Consider the following 13720-nt stretch of genomic DNA (forward strand, 5'->3'; position numbering starts at 1 on the left):
GAAAACCCACACCTCGGAAGCTCCATGGGTATACAACCATTGGCAAGGACAGCTTACAAGAATTGTCTTCTTATGAGGCATGCACATGAGTGTTTCAGTGTACAGGAAGACACCTAGTAATATTCCCCATATCTGAAGTTTCTTGGGTATGCCTCTGATGCATTCAAAATGTTTGCCCCACCCACCAGTGGCACCAAGGCTGAAGTTACAGTGGGGGCTGTCTGGAGAGCACTGATGCCAGTGTGGACACAAGGCCCTCCAGCATATCCTGTACATTTTGAGGCCCAAAATACTTAATTTAATTTTGTTTCTCAGCTGAGCTGTTCTGCACTTCATAGCTGTGAAGCAGATTGCCTTACACTTTGACCTCATAATTTTCTCTGTCAGGCCTCAGTTCACCTCAAAAAAGGTTTGACTGTGCCAGATCATCTGGTTCATGCCTGCTACCCAGTTTTACCACTTTTTGCTACAGGCCATCTTGCATAATTGCCTATTTGGTCCTATACATGGTTTGTAAAGAGGTATGTTTGTCATCATCCTGTAGAGTTTTCAGTAGCAAGCTTACTTCTACAAAGTTGTTTAGAAAGAATAAATTTCAGCCACGAAGGAGGACCAGTTGCTGCAGTATAAATGTTCATTCACATAAGAGTTGAAAGGTTGACTGTGCAATGGATGAGTACAATACTGATTTTTTCCTATGAAAGTTTACAACATCATGGTGTTCTATCTAGGAAACTAGATTTTCACGATGATATTTTAAAGATGGAAATAGTAAAAAAATCTGTGACACAGAATTTAAACAATTATAAATTGTTCAGCTTGGTACCATTCTCAAAGTCTGTTGCTGTCTCATGTTCTTTGTGATAGTTTTCATCTTTTAAGTGCATCAAGGAAATATGTGGTGCATAAGGGGCAGGATGTATTTTTCCTCATTTCCTCCTACTCCTGCTCTTTCAATTTCAGGGTAAAAGATTTTGAAGGAAAACTTGAGTTTCTTACCCTATGCTTTTTCAGCAGAAAAATGAACTGCTTATTTTCATGTAATCCTGTTATGTAAATCTCTGTATTACTGCACACCTGACCTCCCTTGTGGTATTTTTAACTTAGTGGAAAACACAAAGCTATGTTTTATCAGCACCACCTGCTAAAATTACAAAGGAAAATATAACTGTGTTTTGTATTTTCTTACCTTTTATGAAAGAAGAAATAAATGAAAGTAATAAGCTGTAAAGGAGTACCAGATTCTAAGAGAGAAATAAGATGTTTTATGATCCTTATGTAAAAATTTTATCATCACTAATGGGATTTATCAAGTAGTAATTAAAGTGCATTTACATAAATTTACGTAGCCAGTCATTTTTGCTAAATTTTTAAATTTCCACAACTTCTACTGTGGCTATACATTATGAAAACAACTGTAGCTGTTCAAAAGTAACACAGTCAGTCCCAGCAGAAGTCCTTTCAGAAAGACACTGAAAGTATACTGCGACAGCTCTGATGAGCAACAGCAAGAATCCATTTAAAGGGGTAAAGCCTTTTAACTGAGTTACAAAAAATCTTTGACATTTCCCATCTCAGCTCTGTCCCTAAAGTAAGTTACTTTTGTCCCATACAGAGTTCAGAGGGTAAATCTTCTATTTTTTCACTCTGGGATATCAATTTAGAAATTTGTATTAGATTCAGTGGCCTTTGGTTATATTTATGTTATTTGTGATGCCTGTGAGATTTTTCAGCTGAGAATGGTAGTGTGGTTTTGGAAGCTTGAACATATTCTGTAGGAAAATACAGGTGAGCAACTACCTATGTTTGGAATTTTTATTTCCTGTTGTTTATTCTAATGAGTGATTGAAAATGTAGTTGCCAGTTTAACCTAATACTGCATCAAGCAATTGTGTGACACACAGTAGGCTTTGATCTTCATACACTTTGCATTATTTTTATGGCTAGACTGTACTTGCGCTTTGTGGATGTAGCTGTTTCTTGTAAAAAATGATCAAACCACAAAACAAAATGTAAGAGATGTCAAAATGCTGTTACTTCAGTAGTACATATTGGCTAACTCCCCTCACTTTTCAAAAGCTTTTTGGTTTTCATATACAGAGCTCAAAAAAAGAAGAACCATAGAATCACAGAATGTTAAGGAGTGGAAGGTACCTTAAAGATCATCTCATCTCAACCCCTCTGCCATTCACCTCCCAATAGACCAGGTTGCTCAAGGCCTTATCCAGCCTGGCCTTGAACACTTCCAGGTATGATGCATCCACATTTCTCTGGACAACCTGCTCCAGTATCTCACCACCCTCACAGTAAAGAATTCCTTCCTAACGTCTAGTCTCAATGTCCCCTTTCATTTTGTAATCATTACTCCTTATCTCTTTATAGAATGCACTATCGGCTTATAATGGCAAGCATCAATTTCAACAATTTGTAAATTTTATCCTTCACTTAGGTTTCATGTGTAGAAGTCAGTGTATTACACTGAAGAAAAATACTTTTAATCTGTAAAAGATATTTCATTAGTGGTTATTTAGGGACTTGTTCTTCAGATATAATATTACATCAGCCTATTATGAAAAATGTGATCTGGAATTTTTACAGATCTAATAATCTCAATATGGTCACAGTCATAGGGATGGAAGACAATTTGTGTGTTTAATACGTACATATATTACATATATATATGAGGTGTTCATTAAAACAGAGGGCTGAGGGTCAGGATAGTCTGTTACACATCCTCACTGAGATGGGATTTGTCTGTAGCTTCCATACAATAGATTTCTACTGTTTCACTGATCAAATGGGTGCATCCAACTTGTTAGATTAGACTGAGGTTTTTGGATAAGGAACAACTTATAAGCATGATAGAAAAACTCCCCCAATATAAGCAGTGTACTCCAGAATGGGCAAGTATAAAGAGCCCCCACAAAATGAACATCTGTGAAAGGCAGACTGCCCTGAGTGTGACTGTTTCACAGGCTTCTCCTCTCCCACTGGTTTGTCAGGGGGGCTCAGTTTTCCCCCTTATGACTAACTGGCAAATAAATATGGTGTTACTGGAAGAGGTGATGTTGCCCACAAGATGTTGCAGATTAATATTTTGTTTTTATGAAGAATGGCACAAACTAGGTGCTCCTGATCATTTTTGTAAAAGTCCTGGCTGCTCTTTCAGCTCAGACAAGCAGTGGTTGTTCATCATCCTTCCAGAGCAAGGGGGAAGGCTATTCCACTTATATATCAAAGGTGCCTCCTTCCCCCTAATTTCTTGTCTCTATAGATCTATGATCACCTGATTTCACTTCAATGTTATTGTCTACATCAGCCAACTCTGTCAACCTTTGTTCTGAATCCCCTAACATTCTATAATCAGTTTAATCCATTGCCTTAAAGCCCCTGAAAAATTCTGAAAATGTTATTTTCTGAGACCTGTGAGACTCTTTCTCCCTCTCTGCACCCCTTCTTATCAGTTACAAAAAGCTGATGGGACATCTTCAAGGCCTTGAGTGATTTGTTCAGTTGTGTTCCCTCAATCTGTGAGCTGGGAGATCTGGTCACAGATGTTGTCTCTGCTATCTCTTTTTCCAGAAGGTATGTGTATTGAGGTGGGGTTTATTATATTTCAGGTCTTCTCTTTGTTTTTTTTCCAATAATATTCTCAAAAAATGTCCTTACATTACAAATGTCACATATCCATTACACTTCACACAGCTTTTACCTTCTACATATCCTTACAGTACTTAATATCAATATTAACACAATGTTAGAGCAACTGGAGCCCATCTTCTTACAAGAACTGATCTAGATGAAAAAAACTAAGCCAGTTCTTTTTTGGTCATTTGTTAAGGAGATTCTGAAGGTAACATCACCTGGTGCTCTTTCAAGCAATACAATGTATATTTTGCAGACTCTGAAGAGAACAACAGCTACATAAAATTGCTTTGATTTTACAAATTATTTTACTGGTAGAAGAAGAGCACTGATATGAAAAGAAAAACTCCCCTGGTAACAACAAATAACTAGCCACTTGGATTATATAATAATTTAAAATGAAGACTCAAAACCAACTCCCGTCCTGTGAGCTTTTGAAATACCCAATAATCTTCAGATCTTTCAGTGCTGCTTTGACAGCTTTTTTACCACAGCAGCTGAGACAGTCTGTATATTCTGCACAGAACTCCCAGCATTCAGCAAAAGCTGATAAGCCAAAATATTTCAGCTGCAACCCTCTACATTTTCCAGGGTAGCTTCCTGAGCTCTTACTAGGTAATTTCCCTGCTCTATGAGTAATGTGACAACTTGCTCATGTGCCTTCATTTCACTTAATGATTTTTACCTGTGAATCAGAAATTGTTGAAAAAGTTCAGTTTTCAATAATTATCTTTTCCTACTGAAAGTGAATCATTGAAGAACATAAACCATTATGTGAAGGAAAAAATAAAACAACAAAGGAACTGGACAAATTCATCTCAATTTTGATTGGTTAAAATATTTTGACCTATTGTAGACAGCCTGCCAAGATATTCCATGTACTTCAACCCCTTCCCAGAGGCAGTTTACCCTTTCTTGTTCTGTCTCCAAGTGACACAAACCAGAGTTGCACTCACCTCAAGGTGTTCAGACTTTTGAATGAGCCACAAATTTGATAGACTTCTTTGATCTAGACCTCTAGTTAATAAAAGAGTGGGGAGGTGGGAGTTAAAGTGATTTTGGCCTTTCCAAGGACTACATCAGGAAAGCATCCTACATCCTAGATAAAGGAAAATACGTGGATGAATAAAAATAATTTCTGAAAGACATGATATAGGCTTTTACAGCCTACAAACCTTTCAAACTCCTATGAAAAGAATTGATATTGCATATTGCATAGTATAATACAAAAAAGAACATCTTCCTAAAAACTGGTGATGATGTTATTCATTGCAGATTCCTAAGAATTCTCAGATTGAGGAAATTTCTCTCTAAATTTGATCCTCACATGCTGAGCCAGCCAGCTAATCTGGAGATCAAATATCCACCAGGTCTACTGCAGATATATTTCAAAAACTCAGGGAAGGAATGGTTGCTTCTGGAGGCAATAGTAAAGAAGAATTATTGTCTAGATAACTATAGTTTTCTGGCATGGTTTATCCATTGAGTGGATATCATTCTTTTCTGCAGTGTATTTAAAACCATTAAATCACCCAAATTAGATCTTACCTTACCTAAAATATTCAGTGTACATAGATGATACTAAATTTTCTCCTTTATTCTTGGTATATGGACAACAGGACTAAGTAACAAGTGCACAGTGTGGACACATGGATGGCTTAAAACTGTGCTGCCTTTCAAAAATGATCCTCTGAGAGTAACCTTTTCATGCTTACATAGTTTATTTCTTCCCATAGGACTGACTTCTAACAGGTTGCTTTTTGCCTTTTGCATGCACAACTGTACACTGCATTTCTAACCATTAAAAACTTTTTCTTAAATTGTAGGATGATCTCTGCAACTTATCAAAGTCATTTTGAATTCTAAGCTTATGTTTCAACATGCTTGCAGTCTCACCTGATTTTCCATCCTCTGTGCATTTAATAAGCTTGTTTTTACTTTTATATCAAATTCATCCATGACAAGATTCAAGTAAAAACAGATTCTGAGCAGACCTCTTCTACTGTGGGCGGCAATTCATTGACAGATACCCTTCTGATTACAGGTTTCCAAAAAGATTTACACCCACACTGGAGCTGATTTATCCAGATTGTCCTGTAATAAATTTTATCTACATCACATCTGCCTAACCTGCTTCTAGAGTATCTCGTAGGACACCATTAAAAGTTTTTATTATCCTTGTGATATGAAACATTAATCTATGTTCCTGTGTTTCCATTCTATCCACAGGTTTCATCACCCCACTGTAGGATAAAATTATATTGTAATTGACACATTTTATTTTTTTACAAATGCACATTAGCTGCTATTGATCCTGTAATCTTTCAGTCTCTTGCCTGCTTGGAAATGGTTTAGTTGCTTGTATCAAAGTTGCTCAGGGTCCATGATGAAGCTGAAAAATCTGCAAAATCCCCATGATTTCCAGATCACTTCTTTTAACTGTTCTTAGGGTTCTTAGGTCATTTAGACCAGCTTTTGTCCCTATACATTTTCAAAAATAGCTGCTAATATATATGTTTTTTTCAGCCATTTTGATAAATATTTTAGAATTAAATGTATCAGGCCCAGCTGACTTCCAAGCTGTTGTCTTATCTAAATGCATTCACACCTCTTTTCCCCTTGTTCTAAGCTAAGATCTTATCCCACTGGTGTGAAGTAATCAATTATGAAAAGCAGTGATAATTGGTGGGGAATTCTGGAAAGGCAAGATTCAAAAAGGGCATGAAATTCATGGGTTTTCTTGACTGTTGGGTAAGGAGCAGGGATTTTTTTTCCTACTTTTCTGCTAGTAAGCTGTGCCTATGTTATGGGGATATGTCTTGTCAGTTTCATGGGGTTTATATTTTGGTCTTTTGTTTCCATATATCTCACCCACGTTGTTTTGCATTAATCTTTAGCAGCCTGATTTTGTCTTCACTTCCTGGATTCATCTTTTTCTTGAAGTAAGTGAAGAAGTCATTAGTTACATCAATCACTTCTTATCCTTCCCCTTCACTGCACTACAAAATTGTGTGAAAATATGACTGTGGCTTAAAAGTCATGTGTGACATGACATTCTTCAGAAGAGGTGATGCCTACTCAGAAGTGAATGTAATGTGATGGATAAAAATGTATCAGAGGGAGATATACAGCTAACAAAGAGCAAATTAGCTTTTTATAAATCAGATGTACATTTAATTTACATAGCATGCAGAGGCATTGGAATTGTTGTGCTTTATCAGTTATGTATTTTAAGCTTAATGTAAACATATTGTCTAGGAGAGCATGAATGCCTTTTTCAGTTTTCACCTGTTTTTATAAAGCCTGTTTTATAATCCTACAAGTCTGTTTTGCAAACAATGCTAATACCAGTCAATTATACTAGCTGGCATTTGACAAGACCTACAAACACCTAACAAATTACCAACTGAGTCACTACACGAGCAGGAATTTACAGCTATGAACAATGCTACCATTTCTATTTATAGGTGTTTCTGACTGATTTTGTTTTGATTACTTACACACACATGCACATAAGCAGGGCTCATCAGCTCACTGCGGCCTCGCAGTTGACTCAGTCTGGCAGCTGATGCATCTACAGCAGATCAGCTGTTCCTTTGTTAAAAGCTGTCACTACAGCCTGTAAGAATTATTATAATTCACATTGCAGAATTCAGTATCTGTGGACAAGGGTGGATGCCCTAATGAAGAAAGCATTAAATAGTGTCACTGTTTACATAGCAGAAGACATCTGACAAGGCACTGTATCTTGGTCCTTCATAATTAAAAATACTAATTATATATAATACATAGTATATTATGTAATATTAATAATATTTTCTATTAATTCTGGAGAAAATATGACCTCTCCATGAAAAGAAATGGTCTAACAAATAATATGAAATGAAAGATCTTATGTTTATGCTGTCATACATGCAATCAGAACAAAGGAATGTCTGCATTACACACCTCAGGCTGTGAAATATTGCAAGTTTTTTGGGGTTTTTTTTGAGAAGAAGGGCTTTTAGGGTCCATTTGACCTCCCATTCTTCTTTTGTGATGCCATCAGAAGAGAGAACTCAGCAAACCTCTATATCCTGAGATCCACAGCGGAACTCCCACAGCATTATAGCACCTCCTTGTAGACAACAATTTCTTTTACTCTGTCTTTAGACTCAAGACCATTTATATCTTTCTTTTTCTATTGGATTCACCTCTGATGTGCTTGATTCAAGAGGTGCAGTTGCTCTCGTGCAAAGAAATTCTTTACCATTTCAGGACAACATGCACAAAACAGTTCCCTACTGCACTCCAGCTCCTACCTCATGAAGCTTTTCCCATGCTGAGAAGAACATAAAAAAACATTATAATACTGAAGGTCGAATATATGTTTCAAATTCACAGAGCTTAGCTTTATAGAGCATAATACTCCCACAGGCACTGACTGAGAGGAAAAATGAGCCAGGTTTAACTTCTGGTTTTTCTTACTTACACACTCAAAGAATGTGCAGTGGAAGCTAGTCGCTAGCTGGTCCCTGCTTTGCTTTTGGGAGTCAGACCACAGGTGGTGCTCCAGAGTGCTGCTTGCAGCACCCACGTTGCCTGCTACTGTCAGAAGCTGTTGCTATCACAGGGCAGAGCAAATGGGTGAGCCAAAGAAAGCTGGAAATGTCCATCAGTTGACCTCTTCTGGTGATGAAGAAAGCAGTGAGAAGGGCTTATAAAGGAAACACTGAGCACCCCAGGAAAACTGGGGAATGCCCAGCACTTCAAACAACCCCCATCTCTGGGAGACCTGGACCTCACATGTCACATGGGCCCTCTGGCTGTAACTGCAAAAAAGATAAATGACTGGGCACCAGAAGGGCTGGGATGGAAAAATTGCTAGCACAGGTTCTGGACACAGTCAGATGGTGAGGAGTATGCAGCATACACAAGAGCTGCTTTCACCCTTGTTGTAAGGCCTTTTTCCCTCTTGTCTGCCTAATTTTTGATGTAGTAGCAAGACTTGGCTCTGATTGCGTTAGAACAGACATTTTTGTGTTGCAAGATACACTCAGGTATCATTTTGGACACCATTTGGCAGCACCTAGAAAACAAATAAGGACTCTCAACCTGGACACAAAAATGAAGCTAGCATTATTTTCAAAGGCAAAAAATGCTGAAAGGTTTTTCATTTTATGTTTGAAAACCATCTTATCAGAATGTGCCAGTGGTTAATTTTCCTAACATTTTATGTGTGTAACATGAAGGGACAATAAAACATTGGGAAAGGTAAAACCAATCAGAGGTTGTAGACCATATGGTGAGGGCAGATCTAGAAGAACAATAAAGTCATCATCCTCTGGCCTTTCATGTTTATTTGTTTTCTGGCTGTTTGTAATGTGCCCTGTGGCAGCATTATAAATCTTCTTCCTGTGTAATAACTCTTACTACTTCTTTTCTTGCAATTACAAAAGGTGTTTTATTTTTATCAGCCTTTCCAGATAACACAGATCCTATCTAATGTATATCTGGAGCAGTAAAAAGATTGAGTGTATACGTGTCTCATATAGTGTGATACATAAAATCAAACATTAATAAAGGCTTTTGACAACCTCCATCTGTTTGATCTTCACACTTCTCCCTCTGCTTTTTTAAGAGATAAAGTCTTGAAGAATTTCAGCATTTCCTCTAACTCATCTAGCCTGCCAATTTTTTTCAGCAACTTCTCAGTTGCTTAGTCCTATGACCAAATCAGAGAACACTGTTTTTGTTGGGGTCATAGGTGTTACTTTTGTGTCTCTGGAAAACACAGAAAATATCTTCGAACACTTCTGAATCTGAGGATGAGCTGCTGCAAAGCGTTGACTGTGGGGTCATGGAAAGTGTGACTACATGTACTGAGATGTAGGAGTAAAAAAGATTGAGAAATTCTTGAAGAGAGTTTTATCCAGTTATAAAGCTACACTTGAACTGAAAAAAGAATTACCATTTTCTTGTTTCAAGCACAAAGTATCAGGATAGGTTTTCTTGATGCAGTTTGTTGAATGTCCATGTCAGTAGCATGGGAAGTGCAAATCTTGATCAAAAGAATTCTCTTATCACCAGTTCAACCTTCTTTTACACAAATTAGATCTGGAATATCAAAAGTAAGTACCTAAATTGGTAGTTCTGTCTCTATACTTAGACCCTCTGACACTGTAACTATGTTTTATAATGCTGTCTTGGAGTTCAAGCTAAAATCAGATTTTCCCAGGCTTAAAAAATCCCATCACCAACAATAAAAAACCAAAACCAAACATCCCCCCAAAATCAGGAATTATGAATACATAGGCTGAAAATCAGCAAGTTCTTGCTTGTCTTCCACATATGACTTGCTTTCCTGGAAGCACAAATGTTAGGCTACAGTTTCATGCTCTCATTGAGTATAATGTAGGTGAAATAGATTTAAGATTCATACATAGGAAAAAAAAAACAAACTATATATTTTAATGTGTGAGGCAATAGTCTGACAATTAAACACATCTCAGGAGTTTTTATATAAACCAGTTAATTCCTTGGAAAAATTCAATCCTTTCCTTGTGTGTTTTGTTTAATACAAGTAATTATTTCCTTTCATATGCTAAAAGTGATATTATTCTATTTTGAAAGATAATATAAAAATGAAAAAATAATAATCAAAACTTGTATATATCATGCTATGAGAAAACATTTAATGATATTATAATGGCCTTAGCCTAATTCAAAATTTCTTCTTCATGAAGATGTGTTCTCAAGTACCAGAGAGATGAAAAAACACTTAAATGATTGTTCTTTGCTCTGCTTTCGTAGGTGATGGCATATATGTTGTAAAGAAAATATTTGTACCAATTTTAATTTTTTGTAGATCTTAATTCTAACATACGCAAGCAATGGGAAATGTGTTCTAAGAAATAATGGAATGTAATATAAGAATTTAAATCTATCTGTAGAATAAATATATTGCAAGTTCCTTTTCATAGAATCAAATTATTTCCTATGTTTTCACAATGTAGCACAGCACTTCTTAAGAGCATCAAAACCAAGTAGGACCAGAACAAACATCTGCTTGCTGCTTATGAATAAAAATCAAGCAATCTTGTATTTGTTCATTTCCTTAAGGAAGAACTGCTTCACTAAAATTTTAGCCCATGGTTGTACCAATAAAGCAACTTAAGAAAATACTTACCAGAGGATTATGAGTTGATGTCAGTGCAGGAATCACATTTTGTTAAAATAAAAGCTGTGAGTATTTCTGTAATTTCAAAAGAAGGAGCCCCACTAAAGACCCAAGCGATCAAAAAAAAAAAAAAAAAAAAAAGGCAGGTGTCTAACAGAATGTTTCTCCCACCACACCAGTTGTTTGTTTCGGTTTGTTCAAAACCAAATACAGTCAGGAAAATCAGTTAATATCTTTGCATTTCCTAGACTGGGACAATATCATTGCAGTTCTGTTACAATTATATCCTTTGGAAAATTCCTGAGGAACTTTCCTGGTGAAGTGTGTCTGAGGTAGTCTTTTTCTGATTCATTACAGAAGGAAATGGCCAAGGAGTTTTCACAGGACTTTTACTATATCGCAGTTGGCTCAAGTAGCTTTAGAGAGGTTTTCAAGAGCTGGTTGGACAAAGCAGCCTGGTCTGTGTTGAGCACTGACTGTGCTTTAATAAGGGAATTGGGAATAAGTGATCTCCTAAGGTCCTTTCCTAAACTTATCAATGATCTCATTGTGATTTTTGAAATGTCTATTTATGACAAACTAAACTAATGTGTGATAAATATTCTATTACTTATGAAGTAAAATTAGTTTTAGCAGCACTATTCACTTTTATCGGCATAGTTTAAAAAGTGACTTCTGGACCAGATGTGATGTTGTGATGGATTACTGGGCACCTACAAAAGACTGAATAATAATTGTTCAACGAAATCAGTGCCACTAAAACATCCAAATACCTCCATATGTATTTGATCTATTTTTCCTCTGTATAGCAGACTGTCTCTTCAGCCTCATTTTTTTTTTTAATATGATTTACTCAAAGTTCTTTTGTTCTGAAGTGATTTTCCATATATTCTGCTAGGTCAAATGACTGTAAAAAAAATGGAATATTGTCATTCTATCTTAGAAACTTTATTACATTACATTTCCTTTAAATTCTAGATCTGCATATCTTCTATATCTTCTAGGACAAAAATTTTACAGTAAAATGATGGTTGAAAAATATGTGGAACCATGTGTTACTATAATGGAGACAAAAATATTGTTCAAACTCAGATTTTTCTTCTTTTCATGCACAATTTTGGTTGCAATGTAAAAAATATAGGCTCTGGGGAGCAGGATTGAGAAAGAGGGAACTTAAAATTCATGGATATTTAATGAGGTAATGTGCTAATGCCTCAGATAGTCTTCTGCTGTTGAGGCTCCCATCCTTTTTCCATACATAGACTGGCATTGATCAAACTGTATTTTTCTTGTGGGGTAACTGATGTGTGCTAGCACTTCTATAAAGCCACAAGGAATTCTCGTGGTAACAAGGTCATTTCTCCACAAGACAATGAAACTTCATGTGCACTTTGTCCGTCAACCACCTAAATAGTCCTCCCAAACAAAAAAAAAAAAAAGTAGAGAAAGAACTTCTTGCATTGTCTGGACAGGCTCCTACTGAGAGTAAATGTGTGTGACAGCGCACCAAAGGGTCCCTACTTCCATCATCCTTGACACTTTTACCATCATGCTTTAGTACAGGGCTCGCAAGTGGATTTTGCTGTCCAATCCACTCATTACTGTTATTTATTTCCTTCTTGTCTCTGTGTACCTCATATTCCAAGACTCTTTGGAAAGACTTCATGCCTACATTCTTTCTCCCAATCCTTTCCTAACAGATGGCACTGGATAACTCTGCTTATTTTCTTTAGACTTCTTCAGACCAAGCAAATAGCCTCTCCAGTCCTTTCCTCCCATTTTTCTTGTAATCACTAATTCCAGGATTTGTCAGAGGGTCTCTTTTTGCACTACCATTCCCAAGAGTGCTTAGATTATGAGTACTCCTGACTTACCTGAAATCAATGTGGAATCATTCATAAATGGACCAGCATGAGCAGATGTGTGAGTGCTTGTGCATGCATACATATGTCTCTGTGTTAGAGGTACAAAGGAAGGGGAGTGCCCATTCTCATGGGACCAATAGCACTTCAAAGTTCTTGAAAATGGAGAAAACAGCAACATCAAAAATTTTCCTGAGCAAAACCAAAACCATCCCTTTTTATTTTAATGAATGCTACTTTTGTGTAGAATCCCTATCTGCAAAAAGACAATAATCTCCTGTTAATTGCTAATCTCTTTCTTGATTTTTAAAACCAAAAGAAGATTAAGAATAAAACCAGTAACTATTACAGAAGAGTTTTTCTATGTGAATGGTTTTTTCCTGCTCCCTCTGTACTTTCTTTTTTAAATTCAGACAGCCTGTAGCACAGCCTGAATTGTGTTACAAAAAACCGCATAAATCCCCTCTGTGTTTAAGCAGCTGGTTGCTGCTTCACCTTTTTTCTTACACATGATGCTTTGTCCATTATAATATCCATTTCTGCCAGATGGATGTAAGTTTGAGGATCCCTATCCATGAATGTTTACCTGTAGCACCATCATTTGAGTGCACTGCTGAATCAATGATCAGAATTCTTAATGAGAATCAATATGTTGTTTCATTTGATCTGAGATACCACCTTAGCATCCATTTATGTAAACCTCAAAGGCCTCTGGAGATTACTTTGCACAACTATTTTTTTCAGAATATAATGAAAAATTAATTTAAATTGGCAAAGCACTGTTGGGAACAAAAATCTATAGAATTTTATGTATAGAAGAAAATACTGTAGATAAACTACAGGTATGAGTGTGGCTGGTCATTCTGCAAAGAAGGATTTTTCCTTATTTTCACTCTACTTCATTTGACTCCACCATATCTTGCAAGTGTAGTGTACCAAAGATAAACAGGTTTCAAATAAAAACTCAGAATCAATATGAAGCATTTAGTAAGGAGTTTAGTTTTTTAAAGGATATAATACATTTTGAGCATTAGAGTCTAAAAAGGGATATGGC

This window comes from Melozone crissalis, unplaced genomic scaffold, assembly GCF_028551555.1.
Source record: "Melozone crissalis strain CALT ecotype California unplaced genomic scaffold, PUWL_Pcris_2 ptg000042l_1, whole genome shotgun sequence".
Taxonomy (NCBI): Eukaryota; Metazoa; Chordata; class Aves; order Passeriformes; family Passerellidae; genus Melozone; species Melozone crissalis.